This window comes from Dryobates pubescens, chromosome 39 (genome assembly GCF_014839835.1).
Source record: "Dryobates pubescens isolate bDryPub1 chromosome 39, bDryPub1.pri, whole genome shotgun sequence".
NCBI lineage: Eukaryota > Metazoa > Chordata > Aves > Piciformes > Picidae > Dryobates > Dryobates pubescens.
In genome coordinates this window covers 2,752,087-2,769,542 of record NC_071650.1, presented here as the reverse complement: position 1 = coordinate 2,769,542, position 17,456 = coordinate 2,752,087, and positions in this window count along the sequence as shown.

Sequence of the window (17,456 nt, the reverse complement as noted above, 5' to 3'; positions counted from 1 at the left end):
GTTAATGAACAGGGGGGAAAAAAGTTGACATTTTATTTGGTAACAGTTCTGGTGGTTGAAATCCAAATGGAAAAGATGAGATCCAGGGGGAAGTCTCCTTTTCTTTTCTCTCTTTCTTTTTTTTTCCCCTTCTCATTCTTTCTCCCCCCAAAACATCCATGTCTGGAGGAAGCAGGTCCTCTCGGACCACAGAAATGCCTCTGTGCAAATGGCTGTGATCGCAAACAATTGGGCTGTAGCTTGCAGTTTAAGGAGAGCAGCTGGAATGCATTTTTCAAGCAGCACTGTCAGTCCCCATGCTGACTTCTTTGTGCTCTCCCCTACTTGGAGGAGAGAGGAGGCTTGCTGGGGCAATGATATCCAGCCCCTTTCACTGCTGACCTGTAGCAGTTGAGCAAGCTGCTGGTGCTCAGGCTAGAAAAGTGCCCCGCTCTCATCAGCTGCGCAATGTCCTCTTGGGCTCTCCCAGCTGGCCCCTGCAGAGATGGCTTCAGCACAGGATGCCCAAGCTTAATGAAGCTGAAGTCACTCACCAAGCCTGCAGCATGCAGGGAGTCCCCCATGTATAGGGATATTTTACAGGTCAGTGATAAAGGGGTGACAGAGGGGTGTACACATCCCCGCCTAGTGAGCATCTCCCTGCATCCCAGTGGTGACCTGGATATCTCCACCTACTGATGGAGGAGACAGCAGCACCCATCTCTGATATCACCATGGGGCTCTCCTGTGGCAGGCACATCAGCAGGGTCACACACATAATCTGGAGAAAGGGGGCTCTTCCATCCTTTATTTTGATGTTAGGGTAGAGCTATTTGAGATGAGCATTGAATTTTCCTGCCATGGGATATACATCAACTCTGAATGTTGCATACATGAGCCCCACAGTGCTGAGAAGCAGCAAGCAGGGGGAAAACAATCCTGGTGTGGAAGATCACAGTGCCTTCCTGTGTTGCATGTTAAAATGAAGAGGATGACAAGAGATGTATTTCAAGTCAAGAATTTTCCTGGCATCATCTGGCTTCCTGCTCAGATCCTCAAAATGAATCCCAGGAAGGGTAGAGGCTTTGTCTTAGCCCTCATCCCCCTGGGGAAGGGGACCTGGACTGTTCTTTCAGTATCTCCCCATCAGATTCACAAATTGAACCTTTGGAGGAGTTTAGGTATTTTCTTTTTTAATGGGAGTGATGGATTGGCCTTCAGTGGCTGAATGACCTTTCTGTTCCAATCTAGACAGCTGCAGAGGGTTTGGGAAGCATGACTGGATCAGGCCCTTAGGAAATGCTTTCACTAGAGCACTTTATGTACATTCAGAGAGCTCATGAATCACGGAGTTTGCAGATAACTCTAGCCTTAAAAAATAGTAGATTGTATTCATTTTTGATATTTGCCCAGGTAGGATGCAAAGCACATGGCATAGCACAACGCTGAGCGATGGCTTGGCCACATTGTTTGTGGATAAATAATTAGAGGTGTGGGATGGGGACCAAACTGGCTGGATATTTATTTATGTGACTTGGTGAATGGAACTGAGTTAGAAGCAGAATTTAGAGGTGTTATACTTTCTCTCCTCCCTTTTCCCCCTCCTTACACCAAAAAAGATCCCCAAACAACCCCCCCAAAAAACCTATTTTGGAGCTTCTTTATGCTGCATCTTGACACTGCTTATTTCAAACACTGTCTTCCTTTACTGAGGGTAAGGAAAATGAACTGGCACAAGTCAGGGCAGGTAATTAATGCTGTGTGGGCAAGAGAAGGAGGGGGAGAAGACTTTTGAAATGACTTTGCAGTACACTTCTAAATCTGTCCTACAGTGTTCACAGCTTGTAGTTATCACAGAATCGCAGAACATTAGGAAGGGACCTCCAGAAATCATTGGGTAAAGCCCCCCTGCCAAGGCAGGATCACCGAGGGTAGTCCACACAGGAACGCATCTAGGTGGGTTTTGAAAGTCTCCAGAGAAGGAGACTCCACAATCTCTCTGGGATGCCTGCTCCAGTGATGTGTCACCAGTGATCTGTCACTATCACTGTAAAGAAGCTTCTCCTCATGTTGAGGTGAAACCTTCTATGTTTGAGTTTCTATCCATTGTTCTTTGTCTTATTACTGCTCGCTGCTGAAATGACACTGGCCCTACTCACCTGACACCCACTCCTCAGATATTTATAGGCATTGATCAAATCCCCTCTCAGTCTTCTTTTCTCAAGACTAAACAGCCTTAGGTGTCTCAGTCTCTCTTCATAGCAGATGTGCTCAAGTTCCCTAATCATCCTTGCTCTCCATTGGATTCTCTCCAGCAGCTCACTGTCTCTCTTGAATTAGGGAGCCCAAAACTGGACACAGTATTCCAGGTGTGGTCTCCAGGTTATGGCTGAGGATGCTCACCTGCCTCTCATCTACCATCTCATTTCACTTGGCTACATTCTCCCATCTGATGATGGGAGAATCACTGTTGAGTATTTTCCCTACTTTAAATCATTGTGGTGCTTAAATTATGTATTTGCACTTAAATATTCCTGAAATGCAATTAATAATAAAAGAAACAGATTCCTTTTTAATAATGAAAGGAACACTTTATCAAATGTGTGACCTTTGTCTAAGACAGCTAATAAAAAGCCAAAGTTTTAAAGATATCTCTGTAGGTTGGGCTGATCTTATCAGAGGCTTTCCCCAGAATATTTTCTCCTGTTTTAAAATGTGCATGGCTTGGAAATTATTAGGCAAAGCAGGACTGAGAGTGTAGCATTATTCTAAGGAAAAAAAAAATCTCTTTTTTAATAGGCCTTTAGACTTTAAATCTAAACTGCTGAAAACACTGTAAAGTGTACAAACAATTAGACCATTTGAGCCAACATTAAAATAATATTTCTATTCCCAAATTGGTTATGAATGGGGATTGGTCTCTTCTCCCTAGTATCAGGTGATAATATGAGAGGAAATGGCCTGAAATTGTGCCAGGGGAGGTTTAGGTTGAATATTAGGAAAAACTTCTTTACTGGAAGAGTTGTCAGTCACTGCAATGGGCTGCTCAGGGAGGTCGTAGAGTCACCCTCCCTGGAGGTGCTCAAGAAATGTGTGGACATGGCACTTGGGGACATGGTTTAAAGGTCATGGTGGTCTCAGTTTGATGATTGGACTCAATGACCTTAGATGTCTTTTGCAACTGAAACAGTTCTATGATTCTATGATTCTCTGGTTGGAAGTCTACCAAAACCCAAATCAAGACCAGGTATATATATATATGTATGTATATATAGAAATAGATACATAGATGTATATATGTATATAGAGAGAGATGATAGAGATGGAGATGAGAGAGAATGAGAAAGAGCCACAGAGAGGTAGAGAGAGAGAGATACATAGCTATAATGCTCAGAAGCAGTTATTTCCTTTCTGGAGGCAATGATTTGCTCTTTTGTAATAATTTGTATATTTCCTGAATGCCAAAGGGATATTCTTCTTGCTAACTCTGGCTAAACCAAAATGTAATAGAGGAAACCACTGGCTGTATGTTAGGGCAGGTCAGGAAAGGGGCAAGTTGATTTATGCCTCAGACTGACCCAATGCCATGAAGCGTTTCAAGGCAGGTTCACTTGCAAGCTGTGGGAAATACCTGGTTGCCACCACCATGCACGGCAGAGCAGCAACCCCCAGCACTGGCCCCAGAAGGAGGGTACCAGCCTCTACCTGCACCCTGCTGTAGAGAGAGATGTTGCTGATCCCAGCCCTGCCCAATGCAAAAAGCCAAGCGTCAGGGAAACTCACACTGTCAGGTAATTTGGGTGCTTCCCAGAATCCCTCATGATCACAGAATCACAGAATTGTTAGGGTTGGAAGGGACCTCAAAGAACATCTAGTTCCAACCCCCCTGCCATGGGCAGGGACATCTCACACTACATCCCTCAACCTGCTGGCTATGCTTCTCTTGATGCAGCCCTGGATGTGATTGGCTTTCTGGGCTGCAAGCGCACACTGCTGGTTCATGTTGAGCTTCTCATCTACCAGCACACTTAAGTCTTTTTCTTCAGGGCTGCTCTCAAGCCAGTCCCTGCCCAGCCTATGCTTGGGATTGCCCTGATCCAGATGCAGGAATTTGGATTTGGTCTTGTTGAACCTCATGAGGTTGTCATGGCCCCACCTCTCCAGCCTGTCAAGGTCCCTCTGGATGGCATCCCTTCCCTCCAGTGCTGCACCACAGTGCTAAAGGAAATGAACAAACTGCCTTTTTTTTCCCCACTGTTTTGCTCATTTCGTTTGATAGGTTGCCAAGTGAGAAATTTCAAGGGATCCACAAGTCAGCCAGGTGACAGAGCAGCTTTCTGCTGTATTTTTTTCATGTGATTGAAATGCTGATCTAGAAAGGATTGGGAGCCTTTTTTCAGAGTTTGAACTTTAACATTCCTTAAGCTTTGGATTTTTAATCTTCAAAAGAAAGTAGTCATTTCATGGCGAGTTATGAGACGTGAATTATTTATCCCGCCAGTAAATATGTAATTAGGCATATTTTGAAAATCTGTAATTAATCCCTCACCCCTTAAACCCATAAGAAATGCTAATATGCCTCTGAGGTAAGGCAGGTTTCTATAAAGGGCATTATGTAAGCTGTTCTGATCTGTTGTGTAATTATGTTTGCTGTCTGTAGTGTGGGGGGGGGGGAGGAGAATCCTAGTGAGGACTTGCTGTGGAGGAGAGGGAAGAAAAGGAAGAAAAAGCTCCTCTCCTCACTGAGCAATATTAAATGGCAACGGACCCAAAGCTTTTCATTTGGTTAATCTGGGTTTTAAAGGGTATGGTGCGTGCATCCAAGCTGGTTGTTTTATTCCTGATCAATGTAGCAAACTGTCATACCTGCCTCAGTCACCCTGCCTCAGTCACCCTATAGCCAAGGAGCCATTGTAGTCTGGCTCAGACACCCATAGCTTGACACAACTGTTGCTCCCCTCTCATACCATTGTGGAAATCCCAAGTGCATGTTGCTAAGCTCAAACATGGTTTTAATTTTGAATGACTGGACATGTTTTCAAAGCCTTTCACTAACAGCAACTGCCAGAGCTCTGACACTTCACTGTGAGAGTCTCTTGTTGTCATTTAACTGAATTAAGAGGACAAGTGCACCCTACTACTTGAGCTGATGAAAGCAAGGAGAGATTGAAAGGTCATTCAGTGCTGTTTTGGTCAAAATTGGGCACTTTGGCACTTAAGATGGGGCTTATGGTGCTCTGTAAAGGGCCAGGAAATTCGTACCCATTGGAAAATGTGATACAAACTGTCTCAAAGAGAAAACACCCAAGTGCATGCAAGTGATTCTGTATGTTCATTGGTGATGAGTAAATCTGGCCACCTGACTGTCATCTTAGAAGCAGCACATTGCTGTTTTCCAGAACAGAGTATCAGGGGCAAGTGTTTTCTGTATGAAGTGCCATGTTTCCTCTACTCAGCCCTTGTCAGAGTCACAATTACTGAGCTTAGCTCATTGTTTCCTTAGCTCCCATCAGTGAAGGCAGGTGGGAACCGTATGTCCTTTTTCTCCATGCAGCCTTTTTACTGTTGTCCCAAGGCAAGGAGCGTGGGTCAAACCTGTGGCCTCAAAACTATCTGGCCTCAGAAGCCCTCTGAAAGAGACACTGTCAAATATATGCTGAGGTTGCCCACCATACTCTGGAGCAGGCAGCATATGCTAACTCAGTACTTTGTGAGGAAAGGCTTGCTCCCAGAAGTCAGGCAAAAGGTTGGCCATCAATCAAGCAGATGTACAACCTGTTCTCTTCTGAAATGTAGGCAGCTTCAGGTTAAAAAAATTGTAGCTCCTAAAACTCTGCAGTAAGAAGCAGGTGTCTGTAGAAGCTGAAAAATACCCACCAGGCTGCTCCTCAACAGCAGCATCCCCTGGGTCAATGACACCTGCAAAGTGGTTCCAGCACCACTGAAGTGAACCCAACTGGTTTTAGCCCAAATTACTCTAAAGCAGTCAGAAATAGAACTTCCTGCATAAGTTGTTATCCTGCTGGTGTATTCCTCCTAGGTATTTTGATGTTTGTCTTCTTTATTAATGACAGTGGAGATGTGAGATGATGCGAGGATCTCAGCTTTGGTCTGAACCAAGCAAGCCTACCAGAGAGGATAATGCTTCACTGGGGAGAAAGCCTATGAAAATATAACCTGCTCCATTATGATTTGTTGTTCTGAAATCCTTTAATGCCTAGGCACTCTCTTAGGAGACAGAAAGACATTTCCAGGGAGTCATTTCTGCCACCTTAAATAGATGTGTCGGCTTCTCCACACCCGTTAGCCCACAGCAGATGGACAAGACATCTAATTTTCTGCTGGATGAATAGTTGACCGAGGTGGGGAGAAGCCCAACTCAAGCTCTCAGAGAACCTAGCCCAGATGGCAATTATGAAGCACTTCATATGCATCACTGAAGTTTGATTATTTTTAAGCCCAGATGACAATTTCTGGGGTCCTAAATATGAGTACTCAGTACTGGCACTTGGCAAGGCTGTGTCTGCTTCTTTTTGTTTCATTTGCACAGAAGCAAAAGAAAACAGTCTTGTTTGGATTTGCAGGGATGGTAAAAAGGGAATATCAATTCCCACAATGTGAGCTTTTCAATGAGGTTTCATCTCAGTTTCCAGTTCATTTTGTGAAGTGAATTTACAGTAGACATGCCACCAGTGGACACTCCAGCTGAAGAAAGGATGCTGGTTTCAGTGATGGTGAGATAAATCTCTCCTCGAGACCAAGCTTTTGGTGCAGAGAAGTGTCTGTGTCAACAAAACAATCCTCAAAAATGTGAAGGCCCACTGCAAAGAGGAAAGGAATAATCAGCTCTCCACACCTCTTGCCAATAGGATAAGAAGTAATAGGCTTAAACTGCAGTAAGAAAGATCGGTGTTAAAACCTTTTTGTGATAAGCACAGTGATGAGCTGCAAGACACTGCCTGGGGAGGTGGCAGGTATCCAGCACTGAAGATCTCAAAACCCCAAAGATAAGCATCTGTCAGGAATGACACAGGTGCTACAGGCCAGGGAAGGGACTGGTGACCTCTGGAAAGCCCCTCCAGCCCTTTGTGCTGATGTGTCTCAGCACTGGACATTGCCTCAAGCCCCTGGCAGGCTCTGCCCAGAGAAGCTGTTGAATCATCATCCCTGGAGCTCAGATGTTCAGATGGAGCTATTTAAAAGATGGCTCTGAGGGACATGGCTTAGCAGCAGACTTGGTAGTGTTTGGTTGAAGTTGGGAGTAGATGATCTTAGAGATCTTTTCCAGCCTAAATGATTCTATGACTTTGAGGAGAATGCAGTTTGATGGGGGAACAATAATGTGAAGCAAAGAGTGAGTTGTGTCTGTTGCTGGTTGTCATCTGTGATAGGGGCTCCACGTTGTTAGGTCTGAGGAGCAGCAACAGCAAGACTGGAGCTCCAAAGTACAAAGGTGAGCACGCTATATTTCAAGAAAAAAAAAGTAAAATAAAACCCCAGACAAACTGCATAGAATTAAGGTTCTTCAGGAGACTCTCTCTGTTCTCTGATGAACTCTCAGGGTACACCAATGCCCAGCTATCTGGTTGGCCACAGATATCATAGAATCATAGAACTGTCAGGTTGGAAGGGCCTAGGTTCCATGGGCAGGAGCACCTTCCACATGACTGTATTGATGACATCAGGTATCTTGCACAATACTGAATATTTAGCTAAAATATTCCATACTTTATTAGATATCAAAATATTCCATACCCTATTAGATATGCATCAAGAGAAGCATAGCCAGCAGGTTGAGGGAGGTGATTCTCCCCCTCTACTCCACTCTGGTGAGACCCCACCTGGAGTACTGCATCCAGTTCTGGAGCCCTATCACAGGAAGGATCTGGACATGTTGGAGGATTGGACGTGGCACTTTGGAGCCATGGTTTAGTTGTCAGGAGGTGTTAGGTAATAGGTTGGACTTGATGGCCTCAGGTCTTTTTGAACCTGGTTCAAGACCTGCACCAGGGGAGGTTTAGACTTGAAGTGAGGAGAAAGTTCTTCACTGAGCGAGTCATTCGTCATTGGAATGTGCTGCCCAGGGAGGTGGTGGAGTCGCCATCCCTGGAGGTGTTCAAGATGAGATTGGACGTGGCACTTGGTGCCATGGTCTAGTCCTGAGGTCTGTGGAGACAGGTTGGACTCGATGATCCTTGGGATCTCTTCCAACCTTGGTGATACTGTGGTTGATTCTATGACTCTATGATTCTGGGTGCAGTTCCTCATAGGAAACTGTTTTGACACAACGACGACTGCAGAGTGCAGAGCAGTGTGCTGCTTCACAGCAATGCTTGCCTTGCCAGCCAGTCTTGGGTAGCTGGTTCTAGGGGAAAAAAAAAGAGGAAAAGAAACAAAAAGGGGGGGGGGGGGGGAAGATAGGGGGAAAAGGGGGGAAAAAAGGAAGAAATTTGCTGTGAGATGGCATAACATTTCTGCAGCCAGGATCGCCCTCACCATAGCTGCTCTGCTGGCTTATCTGTGGGTCTCCGCTTCCTGAGCATGTTTCACATAATTACTACATTACGTTTTTAACGATGTGTGTTTTCTTCCTCGCAGTGCCCACTTCTTACGTTTCTTCCCCAGTGCCTGTAGTACCCCAGCAACAGCCACATTTATAATTACAGCAGATAAAGTTATAATATTCCTGAGGCAAAACTGCATTTTAACAACTGTGCTAATGTGGAAAACAACTTGTGCAGAATAAATATGCCCTACAATTAGTGGTAGGCCGACATTTTTCATGGTCACCTTACATATAAATAAACTCAAGCCACTGACATTTTTTCCTGAGGGCTTTTATCTCTGCAGCCCCAAAACTGCAGACAGTTTCATTGGAAGTAACACTATCGCCATCATTTTTGAAAACCTTTTATTTTTTCCTTCTTTTGTTGGTTTGGTGTTTCTTGGGTGTGTTTCCCCCCCCCCCCACACAGATTCATCTGCTTTTGCATCTGCATAGCTTGAGGCTGGGCCTGCAGGTCTGATTTTATCTGTCTGACGAACCGTCGCTGCGTCCCAGGCTCCCCAAAGCCTATCATTTGTCTGAGGCTAACAGGAGGTGACTGGGCAAAGCCATTTCACCTGAGGGTGGGCCAGGTCACAGGTCACTTGTAATAGCTTCTCCATGCATCTCCAGACCTGTAAATGAGACCAGAGCCCGACTCACTCCACTACACTTTCTTTGTCTTAGACGGATGCTCTAATCAAACAAATTACCTAGCTCCTGATCACAGCCACTGAGCCAGATATGGTTTTGCAGACGCTTGTCTGGAGCCCTCCAAGCCCCCTCGACCATGCAGTGCCACTGAAAAGAAAGGGCTAATGTTTTTCACTCAAGGTAATAATAAGATGTGCAGTCACCTGGCTAAGCCAGGCTCAAAAAAAAAATAATATCCCTGGGGACACCGTGGGACACTTTGACACAGGCATCACAGCTTGGATGCATGGATATCATTGGTCATAGGATGAGAGGAAATGGCCTGAAACTGTGCCAGAGGAGGTTTATATTGGTCATATGATGAGAGGAGATGTTCTGAAACTGTGTCAGAGGAGGTTTAGATTGGATATTAGGAGAATTTTCTTTACTGAAAGAGTAGTCAGGCATTGGAACAGGGAAGTGGTGGAGTCACCATCCTGGGAGGTGTTCAAGAAACATGTCGACATGGCACTTTGGAACATGGTTTAGTGGGCATGGTGGTCTTAGGTTGACAGTTGGACTTGATGATATCGGAGTTTTTTTTCCAATCAAAATGATTCTTTGATTCTGTGGTTCTGTGATGTGAAATAATAAAGGGGAGTGCTGGTGACTGTCATCATGTGTTATGAGTCTACTGACCCAGCACATCTTGGTGGAGCCTAGATGCCACATTAGTAAGAGAGTAGCTGAGTAGAAGTACCTTACGTCTGTGCAGTGCTATTCCTTCCTCAGGTTTTTTAGTGTTTATTTGTTTGTTTTTAGAAAAGAGAAAACTGAGGTGGGCAAAAACATTAACATGAGCCAGAATTGTGCTCAGGCAGCCAAGACGGTCAGCAGCGCCCTGGCCTGGAGCAGGAGTAGCGTGGCCATCAGGAGTAGAGAAGTGATCATCCCCGTACTTGGCACTGGTAAGGCTGCACCTCAAATACAAAGTTCAGTCCAGAGAAGGGCAAAGAAGCTGGTGAAGGGTCTGGAGAACAGGTCTGGTGAGGAGCAACTGAGGGAACTGGGGTTGTTCAGGCTGGAGAAGAGGAGGCTGAGGGGACACCTCATTGATTGCTACAGCTCCCTAAAAGGAGGCTGTAGTGAGGTGGGAGTTAGTCTCTTCTCCCTAGTATCAAGTGATAGGGTAAGAGGAAATGGCCTGAAATTGTTCCAGGGAACATTTAGGTTGAAGATCAGGAAAAGTTTCTTTCCTGAAAGAGTGGTCAGGCATTGGAACAGGCTGCCCAGGGATGTGGTGGAGTCACCATCCTTGGAGGTATTCAAGACACAAGTAGGCATTGCACTTTGGAACATGGTTTAGTGGGCATGGTGGTCTTCGGTTGAAGGTTGGACTTGATGATAGTAAAGGTCTCTTTGAATGCTTGTAATATAATTCTATATGTAAAAAGTGTGTGTGGAGGGGGGAAGAATAAGGTGAGCCCAAGCATAACTAACTGGACTCAGCCAGTGCCAACAGAGAAAAGCATACAGGCGTGATTGGTTTCTTGTAAAATTCAGCCTTAGGCAGAGGATTTAAAACTGATCAGCCCACTACAAACACATTATATTAGTCTTGCATTTATTTACTGCACAGTCCCTTAGTTTTATTTATTGACTGTCATTCCCTGCTGTACTGCAGGCAGTGCTGTCACTGTATTTTCTTAAAACTTCCATGACAAATTTGTAGGCATGAAAAAATTCCAGCCTCCCCATATTTTTCTCCTGCATTTTCCAGACATTTTGGGGTTTGGAGAACTAGTGGTGGTTGTTTACTTGATTCTGAGTCTGAGGAAAGAAATAAAATCCACCACCCTAGGTACTTTCTGGTTTTAGATGTTTTGTGTGATTGCTAAAGGGAAAAGAAACCAGTTTTGAGTCAGAGAAAGAGCTACTGCAAAAAATCTGTTGCTAATATAGTCTAATTGCTAGTGATATTTTGAGAAAACAATTAAATTGGAAGTGGGGTTACTTTGGTGTTTATTGTCTGTGACAGTTTCTTTTGGAAGCAGACTGGGAGAGCTGCCGGACTGAGGCTGCGATGATGTGTGAACTTATCATCAATGCAGAGCCAGCCAGCCAAGGGGCGAGTGACAAAACTGGGGTGAACTCACCTGACAGTCATGTCAGGATAGGTAGTGAGATGAAGAAAAGGACTTGGGGGTGCTGGTGGATGAGAAGTTCAACATGAGGTGCCAGTGTGCACTTGCAGCCCCGAAAGCAAATCACATCCTGGGCTGCATCAAGAGAAGCATAGCCAGCAGGTCAAGGGGGGTGATTCTCCCCCTCTATTCCACTCTGATGAGACCCCACCTGGAATACTGCATCCAGTTCTGGAGCCCCTATTACAGGAAGGATCTGGAGGTGCTGGAGCGCTTCCAGAGAAGGGCCACAAGGATGATCAGAGGGCTGGAGCTGCTCTGCTATGGAGACAGACTGAGAGAGTTGGGGCTGTTCAGTCTGGAGAAGAGAAGGCTCCAAGGAGACCTATTTGTGGCCTTCCAGTATCTTATCTTTACATATTTATAAACATTGATGAGGTCACCTTTCAGTCTCCTCTTCTCTAAGCTACAGAGCCCTCAGCTCCCTCAGTCTCTCCTTGTACAGAAGATGTTCCACTCCCTCAATCATCCTCATGGCTCTGTGCTGGACTCTTTCAAGCAGCTCACTGTCTTTCTTGAACTGAGGGGCCCAGAACTCAGCACAATATTCCAGATGTGGCCTCACCGTTGCTGAGTAGAGGAGGAGGAGAACCTCTCTCAACCTACTGGTCACACTCCTTCTAATCCACCCCAGAATGGCATTGGCTGCCTTGGCCACAAGAGCATATTGCTGGCTCATGGTCATCCTTCCATCCACCAGGACCCCCAGGTCCCTTTCGCCTTCACTGCTGTCCAGCAGGTCAGTCCCCAACCTACACTGGTGCATGGAGTTGTTCCTTCCCAGGTGCAAGACTCTACACTTGCCCTGCTTCATCAAATTCCTCCCTGCCCAGCTCTCAGCTGAATGGCAGCACAACCCTCTGTTGTGTTGTCAGCAAACTTGCTGACAGTGTACTTCATGCCCTCATCCAGGTCACTGATGAATATATTGACCAGTACTGGTCCCAGTACTGAGCCCTGAGGGATTCCACTAGACACAGGCCTCCAACCAGACTCCATCCCATTGAACATCTCTTTGACTTCTCTCCATCAACTCACAATCCACCTCACTACCTGATCATCGAGACCATGTATGGAGCTTGTGTTGCTCCTCCTTAGTGTCAAGAAGTCCAGGTGTGGCAGAGGAGACTGTTTTACCCCATCTGTATTTGGGTTGTCGAGTTGCAGTTTGCATTTGCAAGCTTTTCTGGGAAATACTCCTTTATATCTCCTAGGAGAACACTAATGCTCACAATAGCTTCTGACTCCAGAAGCTGAGATTTAGGGGGGGGGAAACCATCAGCCGCCATCCAAGTAAGAACAACATCAGGTGAAGAGGTTTGATGCTGAGAGACCATGTCTCAGGAGCTCTCTCATTTTTGCCCTCTATGCAGAACTGCTTGCGTCAAGACTTCAACCACCTCTGTAAAAGCTGTTTGCACGCAAGCAGATGGTATTTCATTGTCTTTTGCTGGTGATCTTGAATTATCAGCCTTTATAATGAAAATGCCAATTCAGCCTTGACTGCTCCGCTATAACTCTACCAGGACCACTATAATGCATACCCCCACATACACAGAATATTTATTGTGGTACTGAGCATGTTATTTATTGTATATGCAACATATTTTGTGGGTGAAAAATGATACCTTATCTAAGTCAATGAGCATAACCAGGAAAAATATGGCAGAGTAATCATGTGATTCATAATTGACATCTGCTCTCCAAAGACTTGGGCAGAATCTGAATTTCAGTTTATGCTGGAAACGCTCTTCTGTTTGCTGGCCTGGGCATAACCATGCCACCGCTCTTCCCCGGCAGCTCCATCAGTCTTTGGTATTTCCAGAATTCCCTGGGCACGTAGGAAAGCTGGGCTAGCACATGTTGAAAATATTTCAAGAAGCTAAAAAAAACCCAAACAAACCCACTGATGTTTTTTAGTGTCCAGAAACAAAGCAAGGAAGCATTTTTTTTCCTGTCCGAATGCTAATGAAGACCAGCTCGTGCACATCCTTGGGGTTTTCAGAGATTCACAGTGGGTTCTTAGACGTGCCTCTGTGTGTTATATATGAATATATGAGAGCCTTTTTTTGGGGGGGGAAGCATCATCTGCTCTGATTTCACCACTCTGTTGATATCCACCATGCAGCCAGACCAGCGAAAACTCTGCAGCTTAACTGCCATCCAGCACTGATTCTTCAACCCTTTTCTAAACCCTCATTTCATAAATGCACCTTTTTCTGCCACAGATACAGCTTCATTCAATGCATTTGTATGCTCCAGATATGCTCAAATTGCTGAGAGAAAAAAAAAAAAGAAAAAGGAAAAGATAATTTAGGGGGTAGGGGTCCTTGGCTTTTATTCCTTCCTCTACTTCTGCTCATGAGAAGCTCATAGTGCAGCAGGTAACCTGTCTGCACATGGGTTCTTCTAATAGGTTGTCTCATCAGCCTAATTGTTTAGGATTTAGGATTATTAGGATCATTTAGGACCATAGAATTGTTAGGGCTGGAAGGGACTTCAAGGATCATCTACTTCCAACCCCACTGTGGGCAGGGACATCTCACACTAGATCAATTTGCCTGGAGCCGCATCCAGCCTGGCCTTAAAAACATCCAGGGATGAGGCTTCCACCAAGTCCCCAGGCAACCTGTTCCAGCATCTCAACAAGTGTCTTCTCTTGAGCTTAAGGAGATACTTCTTTACTTTGAGGGTGACAGGGCCCTGGAGCAGGCTGCTCAGAGAGGTTGTGAAGTCTCCTTCTCCGGAGACTTTCAAAACCCACCTGGGTTGCAACCTGTTTTGTATGAACTTGCTTTATCATGGAAGCTAGACTAGATGATCTCCAGAGGTCTCTTCCAACTTCTATGGTTTTGTGACTCTTGTGAGTGAAGCAGCTTGGTTTAACAAGCCCCAAAGCTTAGGAAGTGTTCTTTTCACGGGTTTAATTTTCCTTGCTTTTGTGATTCTTCAGTGTGTGCTCTGTTGGCTGGGAGCAATACAGAGCCCATGGCACCGTGGCTGCAATATGGCCTCTTTGCACATGTGGGAGGGAGGGTGAGGGCAGAGAGGAGGAGATGATAAAGAGTTTATTCATGTAAACAGCAACAGGGACGTGGTGAGAAGTTTTGAACAACCATCCAAATCATGTTATCAACAGCAGCTAGAGACCAGACCACATCCTAATTGACATTGCTCTCTCTGCAGGAACATGGCAGAGCAATATCTGTCCTGATTTTCTGATGGCAATCATTGGTGTGCTGCTTGGAGTAACTGTTCAGCTGCTCCTGTGAATTTCATTCAAGGAAAGAAACCTGATGGGAGGGATAATCATGAGAAAACTGAAAACTGAATGGGCATCTCTCACCTCACTTTGTCGCCTGCCCAATGTTGATCCTGGTTTTCATGGGGTTAAACCCCACCAAACAAGCCTGATGCAAGCAAGTCACAGTGACAGCCCAGCAGAGCCCTCCAATACAGCAAGTTTTGCCAAAACCCACTTCAGGCAGATGCTCCATGATCTCCATGCCCTGAAAAATGCAAAGCAAAGGTCACTTATAACATCTTATGGGCTCAAAGAAACCCAACCCAAACCAAAACAAAACTGGAGAGAGAAAGCTTGTTAATAGCAACCAAAACTGTGCTTGCTCTTTCCCTGTAGTACTCCTCTGACTTATTCCCACAGGTGCAGTGAGCTGTGAGGTCTCAGTTATAAGAGCTCCTCTTCACCAGAGATCTTCTGGGTCCCTGTGGTACAGGAAATTTCTGGTTTCCCCTCAGTTTCTGGTGTCTGAAGTCTTAATTTTTCAAGCCCTTGCTTTGGGGCAGGAGGACAGTACAGCCCTGTGAAAGCAATGTGGGATGCCTGCCTGCTCTCTGGACAGGACCAGGGAGGGAGTGGTGGACCATTTCTCAACACTTTGGAGATGCCCTCATTGAATGAGAGAGGAAATTAAAAAAAAACCCAAAACACCAACTAGAAATGTCAGAAGTGCCAGCACTGAAGGAAAGAAAGAAGGAAGGAAAAAGCACACACACATCTGCAGCTGATTTAATTGCATAAATAAATGGTGAGTTCCTTTGGTACTCCCCAGCACAAATCATTAAATGGTGCATTTGGGTTCTAGGACACTGTTGACCGGAAAACATCGAGAGATGTGGAAGACAAAAGAAAGAGAGAGAGGGAGGGAGGGAGAGAGAGAGTATAGACACATATATTTGTCTTGGGTGATATGTTTATCTTTTTTCCCCCATGCAATTACAAACTCATTAAGAACCATGCGCCTGCAAGGCAAGCAGGGCAGGGAGGCTGGCTGGGACTGTGCGTCAGACCACGTGCACAGGGAGCTGGGGGCTGCTGGCCTTGGAGCGAGGCCGGGGGTCTGGTTTTATTTAGGGCTATGCCTCAGCAGTTTTAAGACAACACAATGCAATTACCCTGACCACAAAACGTTCTGCGAGAGCCCGTTGGTTCCTGAGCCCCCGGGGAGTGGGGCAGCCCTGGCCAAAGCCTCCCCAGTAGGGCTGTCAGCAGTCATCTCCCTTCCCAAGCAGCCCCTGGATGTTAAGGTGAGCTTAACTCTGTTTATATCTGCCAGACCTGGGCATTCACCTCCTGTAACCACCTGGTTCTTTCCGCTGGATGTGTACAACTGGGGATGTTTGAGATGGATACTGGCATCCAGAAAAGGAAAAATGTCTTTTCCTCCTCTCACAAAATCCTTACCGATGCTGGGAACCTGCTGCCTATATTCAGGCAAAGCTCCCTTGGCAATTTTCTAAGGACCAGTGAAGACATCAAGCCTTATATGGGTTCCATCATTATTATGTTTTATTGTCTTGTCATTTTATGAGGGACTTGAGGCCCCATGGGGAGCAGGAAAGTGCTACCAACTCAAGTGGGGTGGGGAACAGAGGAGGCACATCGAGGAGGCTGCCTGGTATCAGGGAATTATTTCATTCTGAGCCGTGTTGTGACAGGGAAACAATTCTTGTTTACCAACAGGCCCCTGCTATTGTGCTGCTGGTGCCAGTGGAAATCTGGCTGAGCACAGTTGCACAACTGCTGGTGTGGTCCCTGCCAGAGCCCTTGGCTCCATCAAGCTGGGACAATGGACAAGAGCTCATTGTGGCACTTGAGTACTAATAGACTTCATCAGCACCAATAGACATCACCAAGGCAGCCCAAACCCAGCCAAAAGGGCCCAAGCCTTTATTTTTCTGTGAGTATTAAGAGATTGATCCAAACTGAAATGCACCCTTTCTTGCTTGCTTCCCCATCCTCTTGTATCAGTCTGGAGTCCCTGGGACAAGACAGCATGTGGCTGTACCAGCAGCAGTGTGGGCTCAGTGTGGGGCACAAGCAAGGGGAGGGGGAGCTGACTTGCATCACCCTTTCTTCCTAATTTCCAGTGTAAATCAACCCTCTTACAGGCAGAATGTCTACAAATACCACACAATTTACACACATGGAGTCATAGAATGGTTTGGATTAGGAGGGACCTTTAAAAGTCATCTAGTCAAACACCCCTGGAGTGAGCAGGGGCACCTTTAGCTAGAAGTGTAAACTTATCTTTTGTTTTGGGGTGGTTGTTTTTTCTGCAATAGGCTACTGGCAGATCTATACTACTCCCTCAGCCTGTTAAGAGCCATTCCCAGCCAGTTGGAGCTTTTCCACAAGATGGTACTCAGCCCAATCTGTAATTGAAACAGGGCATGGATGCTCCTGGGGAAGGCAGACATCAGCCAAAACAACCAGGCCGTGTTATTCAGAGATATTTGATATACAAATAAGAAGTTGTCTCATAAATATCTTATAAAACCCATAATTTACTTCCCAATATTTTAGCAGATTATCTTAATGCAAACAGCAGATGTATTTCAGAATGACGAGACAAATGTTTAGCAAAATTAGAGTTATTCATGTGCAGTCACACAGGGAATATTTGCATGATATTTTACTAATTGCTCCAAAATCTGACTTGTAGCAAATAAACAAATGAGGGGGAAAAAAATAAACTAGCAAAAAGATTAGCCCCAGGCCTCTCTTTTTAAGTTCTCTGAGTCTTTCTTTAACCATTTAACTTTTTTTTTCTCTGGAAGCCTGGGGTTCTGTC